The sequence below is a fragment of the Hyperolius riggenbachi genome, chromosome 10 (assembly GCF_040937935.1).
Source record: "Hyperolius riggenbachi isolate aHypRig1 chromosome 10, aHypRig1.pri, whole genome shotgun sequence".
NCBI lineage: Eukaryota > Metazoa > Chordata > Amphibia > Anura > Hyperoliidae > Hyperolius > Hyperolius riggenbachi.
Genome location: NC_090655.1, coordinates 250,603,274 through 250,617,456, shown reverse-complemented (window position 1 = coordinate 250,617,456; position 14,183 = coordinate 250,603,274). Strand labels below are relative to the sequence as shown.

Genomic DNA, 14,183 nt, shown 5'->3' with positions numbered 1-14,183 from the left:
TAGGGCTTTTGGGGAGGGGGGGCGGGGGGTAGAGGTGTGGCAAAGGTCTTGCTTAAAGTGGTCCGCCTTACTGCGGCTGCGCGAATCGCCGATGTCAATCATGGCCACGTGGGCCGCGGCGAACTGCGCAGGGGCAGAACTACTGTGTCTACGCACTTCGCCGCGGCCCACGTGGCCATGATTGACTTGAGGGCCGGGCTTGTTCTTTTCACTTTCTAAGGGAACCTGTCAAGAACCATTCCCCCATCCACTCAATAGTGATGGCCCAAACTGTTCGCTGGCGGACAGTTCCTGGCGAACATCGGATGTTCGCCCATTTGCCCACCAAACACATGGAGAGTATGATCCGCCCCTCATATATATTCAAGGAGCCAAAAATTGGTTCAGGGAAGCGTGTGGTGTCAGGAAGAACCAGTAAAAATGTACACAGATGCCACAGTACTTCCCATACTAGACCCTTGAAGTTTCTGAGTTTTGTTTTAGCGTTTTTCCTGGACAGGCTAGAAAAAGTCTCTTGTCAAAGGAATACTATCGATACCCAAGTGTTCTAAAATGACAGTGTGCAAATAATGTCTAAGTAGCTGTGTAAACATTTTCCTACTTTTCATGTTAAATATCAGAGGCAAAAGCTGTAATTTATTGAGGGTAGGATTTAGCTATATTGGGACAAATTAATTGCAGAATGGGTGTCTGCTTCAGTGCACAGCCAGAGTTGCATATCAGACTACAGAAAGCAAATCTCAAACATATCAAACTCTGAAAGCAAAAACAGTATAAAAAGCTGTGACAATTAGTTACATTTCCTCTGCTCTCTTCAGACACTTCAGTCAGAAGCACAGGACACAGGAGCTGCAGCTGTTGGGAGCTCTCTTCTCTGTCACACACAGAGCTGCACATAGAGTTAACTGATCAAGTGTGAGGGGAATTTCCCCTCTCCTCATGGCTCAGTCAGCCATCAGTTTTGGCTTCAGTAAAGATTTATATCTTGTCACTAACTGACCCTCAAAGGAGCTCACAATCTAATCCCTACCATTGCCATATGTCTATATTATGTAAGAAGTGTAGTCTAGGGCCAATTTTTAGGGGGAGCCAATTAACTTATCCGTATGTTTTTGGAATGTGGGAGGAAACCGGAGTGCCCGGAGGAAACCCACGCAGACACGGAAAGAACATACAAACTCTTTGCAGATAGTGCCCTGGCTGGGATTCGAACCAGGGACCCAGCGCTGCAAGGCGAGAGAGATAACCACTACGCCACCGTGCTGCCCATGTGAATCGATAGTATTCCTTTAACACTGTGAAAGTACAGTGCTCAGCCCTCTCGATTTTGCTGGAAAGACTTTTAGGAAAGGAGGGTTTGATTTAAAGTGGTTAGCAGGATTACACCACTTGAACAGAAAATATTCCCTTAGTGGGACTTATCGTTGGTTTAGATGAAGAGAACCTTTTGAACCGATTTCAGACATAGAGATGAAAAGATTGACTTTGAAGCTGGTATTGCTGGTTGCGGTTACGTCAGCTAGAAGGTTGGGTTATCTTCAGGCTCTGTCAGTCAAAGATCTTTTTCTTCCAGTCTTTCCTAACATAATTGTTTTCAAGTTGGATCCAAACTATCTTCCGAAGGTGGTTTCGGATTTCCATAGGTATATACAGAATATTATCCCAACATCATTCTGGGCGAATCCTTCTTTCAAGAAAGAAGAAGAGCGTCACTGTTTAGATGTCAGAACTGCAATGGTTACTTATCTTGACAGAATTAGAGAGTTCAGGAAAACAAGTCAGCTGTTTGTTCTGTTTTCTGGATAGTGTACTGGTTAAGGGCTCTGCCTTTGACGTGGGAGATCAGGGTTCAAATCCTGGCTAGGGTCACAACCTATTCAGTAAGAAGTCCTTGGGCAAGACTTCCTAACACTGCAGGGTGGGCCCTTAGTGGCTGCAGCTCTTGAGCTCTTTGAGTCCAACAGAAGAAAAGCTATACAAATGTTAGTATTATCTTTAGGATTATTTATGGAAAGAACAGAAGGGGCAGCCTCAAAACAGATAGTAGCCAGATGGATATACCAGGTGATAGCGTTAGCATAAGAAGGTTATTCCCCCTGTTTCGGTAAGAGCTCATCCCACATGCTCCTTAGCTACCTCTTGGGCTGAAAGGGCCAGGGACACCGTACAGCAAATCGGCCAGGGAGCAACATGGACAAGTCCATCTACGTTTGTGAAACAATATCTCAACAAGACCTATCATTTGGTAGAAAAGTGTTTCAGGCTGTGGTCCCTCCCTAAATGGTGTAAGTATTACAGTGGAATGCAAAAGTTTGGGAAACCTTGTTAATCGTCATGATTTTCCTGTATAAATCGTAGGTTGTAACAATAAAAAAAAATCAGTTAAATATATCATATAGGAGACACATGCAGTGATATTTGAGAAGTGAAATGAAGTTAAAAAACTTTCGTAAAATTAGGCAGGTGCATAAAGTTGGGCACTGTTCTCATTTTATTCACTCCAAAACCTTTAGAACTAATTATTGGAACTCAAATTGGCCTTGTAAGCTCAGTGACCCACTGACCTACACACACAGGTCAATCCAATTATGAGAAAGAGTATTTAAGGGGGTCAATTGTAAGTTTCACTCCTCTTTTAATTTTCTCTGAAGAGTACTAACATGGAGGGTCTCAAAACAACTCTCAAATGACCTAAAGACAAAGATTGTTCACCATCATGGTTTAGGGGGAGGATGCAGAAAGCTGTCTCAGAGATTTCAGCTGGTTACATAGTTACATAGTTATTTTGGTTGAAAAAAGACATACGTCCATCGAGTTCAACCAGTACAAAGTACAACTCCAGCCTGCTCCCTCACATATCCCTGTTGATCCAGAGGAAGACGAAAAAACCCTTACAAGGCATGGTCCAATTAGCCCCAAAAGGGAAAAATTCCTTCCCGACTCCAGATGGCAATCAGATAAAATCCCTGGATCAACATCATTAGGCATTACCTAGTAATTGTAGCCATGGATGTCTTTCAACGCAAGGAAAGCATCTAAGCCCCCTTTAAATGCAGGTATAGAGTTTGCCATAACGACTTCCTGTGGCAATGCATTCCACATCTTAATCACTCTTACTGTAAAGTACCCTTTCCTAAGCTTGGAACATATTGAAGAAATGGAAGACCACAGGCTCAGTTCAAGTTAAGGCTTGAAGTGGCAGACAAAGAAAAATCTCGGATAGACAGAAGCAGAGTTGCTCAACTCCGAATTCGGGTGAAACCCGGATAGTTACTATCCGGATTTCACCCAGTAAACCTGGGCAGGGGGGTCAAGCTTACCTATCTAATGTCTTCTTCGGTCCGTCCCTCGGTGCCTCCCATGATGCGGCCCACGCGCATCACGTGACTACAAACACTTCCTCCTTCAACCCGGAAGGAGGAAGTGTTTGTAATCATGTGACCTCTGCGTGGACCGCATCGTGGGAGGTGCCGAGCGATGGACCGAAGAAGACGTCAGATAGGTAAGCTTGACCCCCCCCCCCGCCCATCCCGCACAGGTTTACTGGGTGAAATCCGGATAGCAACTATCCGGGTTTCACCCGAATTCGGAGTTGAGCAACTCTGGACAGAAGAGACAAATGGTGAAAACAGTCAGTCAACCCACAGACCAGCACCAAAGACCTAGAACATCTTATTGCTGCAGATGGAGTCACTGTGCATCGTTCAATCATTCAGCACACTTTACACAAGGAGATTCTGTATGTGAGGGTGATGCAGAGGAAGCCTTTTCTCCACCCACAGCACAAACAGAGCCGCTTGAGACATATGGAGCACCGCCTATAACCCTACCCTATCTTGCTCATTTTTCTGGAATGTATGTTGTAGATGGAGGATGTATTTTAGATCACAGTTTCAGCTGTCTTGGTGTTGGTCGCCCTCTTGTCTCAGGTTTCACTCTTTGGTTACTTTTTCGATGAACTGAGGAGGAGGAAGCATGGCGCCTTTTATAATGCCCTTGTGTTAGTGTTTCCACAAAAAGAGGTGGGACACACCTCTCCTAATGGTATCCCGTATGCTGGCAAGAAACAGTGTGTCCAGTGAGTCCAACAGGTGCTTTTTTGATCAAGAAAAACTATGACATTTCCTGAATTGTTTGATCTGTTGGCCATAGTGAAAAATGAAGGGCTGACTCAGACTCTGACTCCAACTCCTCAGTTTATAAAACCACTAACTCCGACTCCAGGTACCCAAAATTGCTCCGACTCCGACTCCTTAGTCTAATTTTTACAAAGGCTATGGATTTGGTTCAAAAATCATGTGACTCTGACTCCTCAGTTTATTGGAGTCACTGACTCCGACTCCAGGTACCCAAAATTGCTCCGACTCCTTGACTCCAAATCCACAGCCCTGGAGAAATGATTATGTATTTTTAGACACAAATGAATAGTGAATGATGACTGGTTTGATTTTTCAAATTATATGATCAATCAAGAAAATGAATTGAGCTTAAAAGAACTAAAGAAAACGATTGTATGGTGTATGGCCACCTTTAGTTTCGAGGGTGTAAACTGTGAAGCAGGTGGTTTTGGTGCACGAAGCTTACCGCCGCGCGGCGAAACTAAGCGCCACATAGCAGCAATGTAATGCAGTGGGGGGCGTGTAAGGGTAATTCGGAGCTCTGGCAGTACACCCCGAATTACATCTTCCTCCAAGTTGCGACAACTCGAAGGAGTAATAGTATTTAACGCCACCAGGGAGATTAGCAGCAGCAGGGAGAGAACAGCATACGGATCGCCCTGCGCCCAACTCTCTGGTGATGCTTGCGTATGTACTGGGGTGGTGTTTTGTAAAATGCACAGCCGTCTGTGTTGCAGAACAAGGCCATATGGTTAGGCCCTTATTATTGTGTAATAAATGTATAAATTGTGTGTCATGTATGAAATATTATCTGTAAAAAAAAACTGAGCTGCATGTTCACATGTAAGTAATGTATGTAAGTCAGTGACTGTTGTAAATAAAGTTAATTGTAGTAGGTGGGTGAATAGTGGGGGTGGTCTAACTTTCTAGGGGTGTGGACTGTGGGGAAGGTGTGACATCATAAGCAGTCGACCTCCAGGTCCACAGTGTGGAATGAGCTTTAATAAATGAGTATGTACAAATCTTGTATTACCCTCACTAAGGGTAACCGTTCTTATTCTCATATCGAGACCGGCATTGGGGTGTTACATTGCACCTATTACACCCCGATGCACTAGCAGAGAATCTACCCTGTGAAATGCAATGTACTGCATGCTTTAGAAACTGCAATAGAGCAGGGTCTATGGCACATATATGGTGGTATTACCCGGTAGTAAGGGACTTCTGGGTTGAGGTTGCCTCAGCTTTGCACTTGAACGGATCATCTCAACAGAACCCTTGATGTTAATACTGGGGTATTAGCCCCCTGGTTGGAAGATTCCCACACACAGATCAGCTCAGTAATAGCCAGGGCTGTGGAGTCGGTCCAAAAATCCACCGACTCCGACTCCTCAGTTTAGGATTCCACCGACTCCGACTCCTCGACTCCGACTCCTCTAATTTGCATATTACAATTTTGTTGATTAAAAGTATGTAACATGAAATTCGTCTCTTAACTGCCAACGCTTAGGAATTTTACAAGACAACTGAAGTGAGACGGATATGTAGACTACTATATTTATTCCCTTTAGACTAAAACTAGTCCTTGGTAAGAGTACTTATAAAAGGTACAAACCGGAACAAAAAACATCTATCAGGCCCTAGGCAATGTAAGTGTGGGTACATGTAAGCATGATGTGCAGGTACTCTGCAGGGGAATGAGGGGATTGTAAACAGACAACACCTCTGTGTTCAATGTGCACAGCATTCTCAGTGGATTCCCTGCAGCTCTGTGGAGAGTGCATATGTAGAGTATAGTACTACTGTGTAACAAAGTAAACCTGAGACAGATGAAATTAAAGTTTTATACATACCTGGGGCTTCCTCCAGCCGCCTTCAGGATAATCAGTCCCTCGTTGTCCTCCTCCACCACCTGGATCTTCTGCTATGAGTCCAGGTACTTGAGCCAGTCGGGCGTAGTGCGCATGCACACACTCCGCCGCCAGGAGCATACTACACCTGTGCAGCACTATTGCGCAGGTGCAGAATGTTCCTGGCTGTGGGAGCGGCATGCGGCCGGACAGCGCTGACTGGCTAAATTACCAGGACTCATAGCAGAAGATCCGGGTGGTGGAGGACAGGGAGGGACTGATTAGCCTGAAGGGGGCTGGAGGAAGCCCCAGGTATGTATAAAACTTTACTTTTCATCCGTCTCAGGTACCCTTTAATTTGTAGCCACCAAACCAAATTTTAACACCATATCAAATTATTTGATTTCATGAGCCAAGGGAGTGCATACATTTGCATAAATCAGCATCAATGCAGAATTATTTCCATCTCATTGACCATCTCTATTAGTGACACAGCTACACATCAGGCTTTATTCTTACAGCATAGATGTTATTTAGTATATATAAGAGATTCCTGTGTACACATCATATATACAGTCACAATCAGATATGTATATCTGACCTTAAAAATACGGGGACTGCTTTATTGAAGCAGCACAAGTAACTAATTTTGATTGGTTTATTTCATTTTTGTGGACTAAGCACAGCTATTACTGTATATATACTGTATATATACATTATTTTTAATGACTTTTATATGAAAAATAGAACATTGTATCATATTTTCTATTTTAATTACAGTTACAAATTCATTAGGAGTCAGAGTCGGTGCATTTTTTCCCGACTCCGACTCCAGACACCCAAAATTGCCCGACTCCACGACTCCGACTCCACAGTTCTGGTAATAGCAAAGGCAGCCAGGCTACATATCGCAAAGCAGCAGCAGCAGCCTACTCTATTGATGGAAGCAGCTGAAGGCATAGTAACTGACATCCTTATTTCTGTTAATTGTCAGTGACATGTTCAAGGTGTTCACAGAGACCTGGCAACCCTGGGCTGCATATATGGCAATGCAGAGCTCCAATCATTAGCTCCTGCTCCTGAACAGTGCCTAGCGTACTTACAATGTGTTCCTCATTACCTGTGGGGGTCTTGGACCCTATACTCTGCAATATGCACTATAATACACTGTGTGTACTCTTTGATCCTGATTCTGTGCTCCTGAGTTTATTTTATACTGTTTTGATGTAAACTTACCTTTCAATTTATGTAATGTATTCTGATGGGTTTAATTGCACAGGCCTTATATTGTGGGGTGTCTGATACGCTTGTTTTTAAGAATTGTTAACTCCTTAATACAACTCTTTGAAATTAATAAACAAGTATGTATATGTATGGGGATATATAGTCTGGTCTCCCACAGTGCTGATAATCATCAGTGTAATATCCCTCTACAGATACCAGCTTCCTGTGTAGATCACATGACCACCTTACTGAACATGGATGAGAACCAAAGTTACATGACTGAGAGGATATTAGACCTCACCCTGGAGATCATCTACCTGCTGACTGGAGAGAATCATAAGATAGTGAGGGAGACATCTGGAGAGCTAATGATGCCCAGAAGTCATCTCCATGGACCCTCCCCCATCACAGAGCCCCCACCTCACTCCCTGACACCAGAGAGGAACAAGAAGGCGATTCTAGAGGTCATCCACAAGATGATGGAGCTGCTGACAGGACAGGTGAGCAGTGCTGGGAATTATGGGAGATTATTCAGTAACAGCAAGGGGTGTGTCTAGATGGTGACTATATCATTGTGTGTGTCAGGATCCTACAAGGTGTCAGGATGTCACTATCTATTTCTCCATGCAGGAGTGGCAGTATATAGAAGGACACAGGGACCTCTACAAGGACACCATGATGGAGAATCAGCCTCCCCTCACATCACCGGGTAAGAGGAGACTTTCATTTCCAGGGATGCTCAAAAACGACCCGGGAGATAGCCGGATAGTTGCTATCCAGATATCTCCCAGGACGGCTGTGCGGGGGTGGTGGAGGGGTCAAGCTTACCTGTCTGACGTCTTCTAGGTATGTCCCTCGGCCCCTCCCACGATGCGCTCCACACAGCAGTCACGTGGGTACAAACACTTACTTCCTCCTTCCGGGTTGAAGGAGGAAGTGTTTGTAATCACGTGACGCGCGTTGAGCGCATCGTGGGAAGGGCCAAGGGACATGCCTAGAAGACGTCAGACAGGTAAGCTTGACCCCCCCACTACCCCCGCACAGCCGTCCTGGGAGATATCCGGATAGCAACTATCCGGCTATCTCCCGGGTCGTTTTTGAGCATCCCTGTTCATTTCTTGTAAAGAAAAGAGAAGTATGGAGGGTCCATCTAGAGATTTGTTTCTCAAACTTTTTCAGCAGAGGGCACCCCTTGACAAAATTAACAACTGAAATTCTATGTGGTTTAATAATTTGAATTGCAAACAACATGATAAACATCACATGAAGCAACAATAATATGTCCCCTTTAATTACACAGCAGTTAGGCACCTAAAATGCACCTGAAACAACATACACTCAGCAACATTCACCTAAAACAACACACACGCCACACCCCCAAGTAACAATTACTCTGATTCATGCACCCTTAAAATGTTCACCATGCAGCCCTAATAACTTGCACTCCTAAAAACTTGCACCTTGCACCCCTAGTAGCTTGCACTCTGCACCTTGCACCGCTAATAGCTTGCACTCTGCACATTGCACCCCTAATGGCTTACACTCTGCACCCTGTACCCCTAATAGCTTGCACTCTGCACCTTGCACCCCTAATAGCTTGCACTCTGCACCTTGCACCCATAATAGCTTGCACTCTGCACCTTGTACCCCTAATAGCTTGCACTCTGCACCCTGTACCCCTAATAGCTTGCACTCTGCACCCTGTACCCCTAATAGCTTGCACTCTGCACCCTGTACCCCTAATAGCTTGCACTCTGCACCCTGTACCCCTAATATCTTGCACTCTGCACCCTGTACCCCTAATAGCTTGCACTCTGCACCCTGTGCCCCTAATAGCTTGCACTCTGCACCTTGCACCCCTAATAGCTTGCACTCTGCACCTTGCACCCCTAATAGCTTGCACTCTGCACCTTGTACCCCTAATAGCTTGCACTCTGCACCTTGCACCCCGAATAGCTTGCACTCTGCACCTTGCACCCCGAATAGCTTGCACTTTGCACCTTGTACCCCTAATAGCTTGCACTCTGCACCTTGCACCCCTAATAGCTTGCACTCTGCACCCTGTACCCCTAATAGCTTGCACTCTGCACCTTGCACCCCTAATAGCTTGCACTCTGCACCTTGCACCCCTAATAGCTTGCACTTTGCACCTTGCACCCCTAATAGCTTGCACTCTGCACCTTGCACCCCTAATAGCTTGCACTCTGCACCTTGCACCCCTAATAGCTTGCACTCTGCACCTTGCACCCCTAATAGCTTGCACTCTGCTCCTTGCACCCCTAATAGCTTGCACTCTGCACCTTGCACCCCTAATAGCTTGCACTCTGCACTCTGCACCTCTAACAGAGCTCTGCACCTAATTCCAAATGCCACTATAGTATCCCTCCTCAGTCCCACACCAACCATGTAACATAGCTTGAGGAGGGGGACGCTGCACATGAGGGGGAGTAATTGGAAAGGTGGATCTTCCGGGGCCGCCAGCATCAGTGAATAAAAAACAAAAATGGCCGCTCACAATACAGGATGGGGAAGGGAAGGCTGGATATTTCCAAAGTTACTTTTATGGAAATTACCCTTTATATGTCGGCTGTCTCTCCTATTCTAACACTAACTTTCCCCCATTTAACACCTAACACTATCCTCCAGCTCCAATCCTAACATTCCCATTCACTCTTATTGCTGCTAAACGAGTTTGGCTACAGTAGTATGTATATGTAGCTGAACTCCATACCTAATGGAGCACTGTCCTTGCCACTTCCTCCAACCACTCGGACAGCCATATGACTGCTGAGAGATAGATGAGTACTGCTATCCTGCACCAAAATCCAGGTCCACCGTCATGTTAGTGTAATTATTGGTCATGCAGATCTTGGTCGTAACTAGGACCAGACCAGCAGATCAACAATCTGTGCATGCCAATCGCTTTCAAGGTTTAAAGGACAACTGAAGTGAGAAGACTATGGAGACTGCCCTGTTTGTTTCCTTTTAAACAATACCAGTTGCCTGGCGGCCCTGCTGGTCTCTATGGTTACAGAAGTGTCTGAATAACACCAGAAACAAGCATGCAGCTGATCTGTCAGATCTGACAATAATGTCAGAAACACCTGATCTGCTGCATGCTATTTCAGGGTCTTTGGATGAAAGTATCAGAGGCAGAGGGTCAGCAGGGCTGCCAGGCAACTGGTTTTGCTTAAAAGGAAATAAACATGGCAGCCTCCATATACCTCCCTCTTCAGTTGTCCTTTAAACAATACCAGAAGATCACTAATGAAATACTGGTGTCTGTACAATGGATAAGAGAAATTAAATTAATTATTTTTACAAACGTGCAATCATACAAATACACACACCACAATACACCTGCAATCATACAATGCATAACACAGGGTGCACCACAAGTACCAGAACTCCTCTAACTAACTTTACGATGGATAAACATACAGGAGCACCAATCACTCAATATATGAGCAATGGGAATATACAGGATCACAGAACACTCAGAATATATACAGGAGGGGATACATCTAATCAGCATACAGGAGGGAAATCAGACAGGCAGAGGTAAGCCAGGAAATCAGATAATACTGATAGGCAAAGAGTAGTCAGGCTAGCAAAGATCACTGCTGGGAAGTCACAGGAACAGGAACAAGGAGCAAGGGACGCAGAACCAATGGCCAGAGCTTCCAGCAACAAGCAGAATGATCTAGCAATGTGCTGCTGGAAGAACCAGTCTTAAAGCGGACCTGAACTCAGAACTTCCTCTCTGCTCTAAAAGATAAACAATAGTCTAATATCCTTTAAAGAAAAAACAATTCTTTGTTACAGCTGATACCAATCCTGCAATAAATCTGCAGTGTGTCTACTTCCTGCTTCATTCAAGCAGCCATAGGGTTAACAGACTGTGCTTAAATTAGCTGTTCTGCCGAGGACTGCCAAGATTTTAGATCTGACACATATAAGAGATCAAATTACACTTGTGGTTATGCTACATACACACTTGAAAGATAAATGAAAGATATCAGACCAATTTTACTCCCTTCCATGTAGTATGAAAGCCACACCTACACAGTCTATTCTATTGAGCTGAACTCCACATCAGATAAAAATCTTTGCAGGATGCTGCACACAAAGATGCCAGTACACATTCAAAAGATCTGTTCCTGCAAAAGATCCATTCCTGCAAAATGCATTCATAGTCTATGATATCTGCAGATCCTCATACACACCTTGTTTAAAAGACAATCATCTGCAGATCATTTGCAGATCAGATCCACCAGGATGGATTTTCAGATCTGCAGATGATTGTCAGATATGCAGGTGAAGTCTTTTAAACAAGGTGTGTATGAGGATCTGCAGATATCATAGACTATGAATGCATTTTGCAGGAATGGATCTTTTGCAGGAACAGATCTTTTGCAGATAATGATCTTTTGAATGTGTACAGGCATCTTTGTGTGCAGCATCTTGCAAAGATTTTTATCTGATGGGGAGTTCAGCTCCATAGAATAGACTGTGTAAGTGTGGCTCTCATACTACATGGAAGGGGGTAAAATTGATCTGATATCTTTCATTTATCTTTCAAGTGTGTACACACCATTAGTCACAGATGAAGGTGAATTACCGGTAGTCGGGCTAAACTCTCTAAATACATACGGATGCGTTTCTCTATGTTTTCCTTCTGTCCTTCAAGAGTTCAGGTCCAGAAAGTCCTTAGAGTTCCACCTACAGGTGAGTCTGGGAACTGCACAGCTCTGAGCAAAAGAAGCGACATCTGCTAGTAGACAGTGGAAGTCCTCACCAAAGTTTCTTAGTGCTGCCACCAGCAGGATTACACATGCACAGGTTATGACGTTAGACTGCAGTCTATGGGTAGTCAGGCTGAACAGGCACCCCATGCACCAAAAAAGCCTGCATCACCGTGCAGATCCCCATCATCTGATATAATTATGATAACTGTAAAACAGCGCTGAAGAGTTATTAAAGACAGGAGTTAAGCTTAGTGAATTGAGGCCAATGTATTCAATCAGGGTGTGTGTGTGTTTCCTACAGATGGATCCAGTAACAGAAACCCACCAGAGAGATATACAGGTCCTCTTTATTCCCGGGACTGTCCACAGGGAGATCCCACCATCCTCCACTATTATCAGGTATGTGGGGCTGAGAATCTACAACTCAAAAGTGACTTCAATTCTACAAGATGATATTTTTCTATGCAGTTAGATTATTAATGCTCTACTTTTCAGGATGTCAATTTATATATTGTTATGTTTTAGGACAAACAACAGATTGTTATAAAAGTTGAACAAGAGACCCATATGACAAGTGATCAGCAGTCGATGGAGAAGGACAATTTAATTGGGACAAAACAGGAGGAAACTTGTAAGCCTCTCAGTCAAGGTTTATGTGAATAGTTTTTAAGAAGCTCTAAATTATAATTTCATACTATCACAGCTTATCATACAGTCATTTGGTTTTGCCCCTTTTTCTGACCAGATGACCTTCATCAACATATCTCCCCCAATTCGTAATATGTGTAGCAAATAAGGAGGAGATACTGTACATCATATGAAAGGTCCATCTCCATTCCTCAGTATAACATCATAGTACCAACAAATGAGGAGGAGATACTGTACACCATATGAAAGGCCCATCTCCATTCCTCAGTATAACATCATAGTACCAACAAATGAGGGGGAGATACTGTACACCATATAAAAGGCCCATCTTCATTCCTCAGTATAACATCATAGTGCCAACACATGAGGAGGAGATACTGTACACCATATGAAAGGCCCATCTCCATTCCTCAGTATAACATCATAGTGCCAACAAATGAGGAGGAGATACTGTACACCATATGAAAGGCCCATCTCCATTCCTCAGTATAACATCATAGTGCCAACACATGAGGAGGAGATACTGTACACCATATGAAAGGCCCATCTCCATTCCTCAGTATAACATCATAGTGCCAACAAATGGGGAGGGGATACTGTACACCATATGAAAGGCCCATCTCCATTCCTCAGTATAACATCATAGCACCAACAAATGAGGGGGAGATACTGTACACCATATGAAAGGCCCATCTCCATTCCTCAGTATAACATCATAGCACCAACAAATGAGGGGGAGATACTGTACACCATATGAAAGGCCCATCTCCATTCCTCAGTATAACATCATAGCACCGACAAATGAGGGGGAGATACTGTACACCATATGAAAGGCCCATCTCCATTCCTCAGTATAACATCATAGTACCAACAAATGAGGAGGATATACTGTACACCATATGAAAGGCCCATCTCCATTCCTCAGTATAACATCATAGTACCAACAAATGAGGAGGAGATACTGTACACCATATGAAAGGCCCATCTCCATTCCTCAGTATAACATCATAGTACCAACAAATGAGGAGGATATACTGTACACCATATGAAAGGCCCATCTCCATTCCTCAGTATAACATCATAGTGCCAACAAATGAGGAGGAGATACTGTACACCATATGAAAGGCCCATCTCCATTCCTCAGTATAACATCATAGTACCAACAAATGAGGAGGAGATACTGTACACCATATGAAAGGGCTATCTCCATTCCTCAGTATAACATCATAGCACCAACAAATGAGGAGGAGATACTGTACACCATATGAAAGTCCCATCTCCATTCCTCAGTATAACATCATAGCACCAACAAATAAGGGGGAGATACTGTACACCATATGAAAGGCCCATCTCCATTCCTCAGTATAACATTATAGCACCAACAAATGAGGAGGAGATACTGTACACCATATGAAAGGCCCATCTCCATTCCTCAGTATAACATCACAGCACCAACAGATGAGGAGGAGATACTGTACACCATATGAAAGGCCCATCTCCATTCCTCAGTATAACATCATAGCACTAACAAATGAGGAGGAGATACTGTACACCATATGAAAGGCCCATCTCCATTCCTCAGTATAACATCACAG

At 44.0% G+C, this 14,183-nt stretch overlaps 1 pseudogene; it reads left to right on the top strand.

Moving 5' to 3' along the window:
• The window catches only part of LOC137537090 (zinc finger protein 84-like), a 99,591-nt pseudogene that overhangs the window by 80,491 nt on the left and 4,917 nt on the right, over nucleotides 1-14,183 (top strand).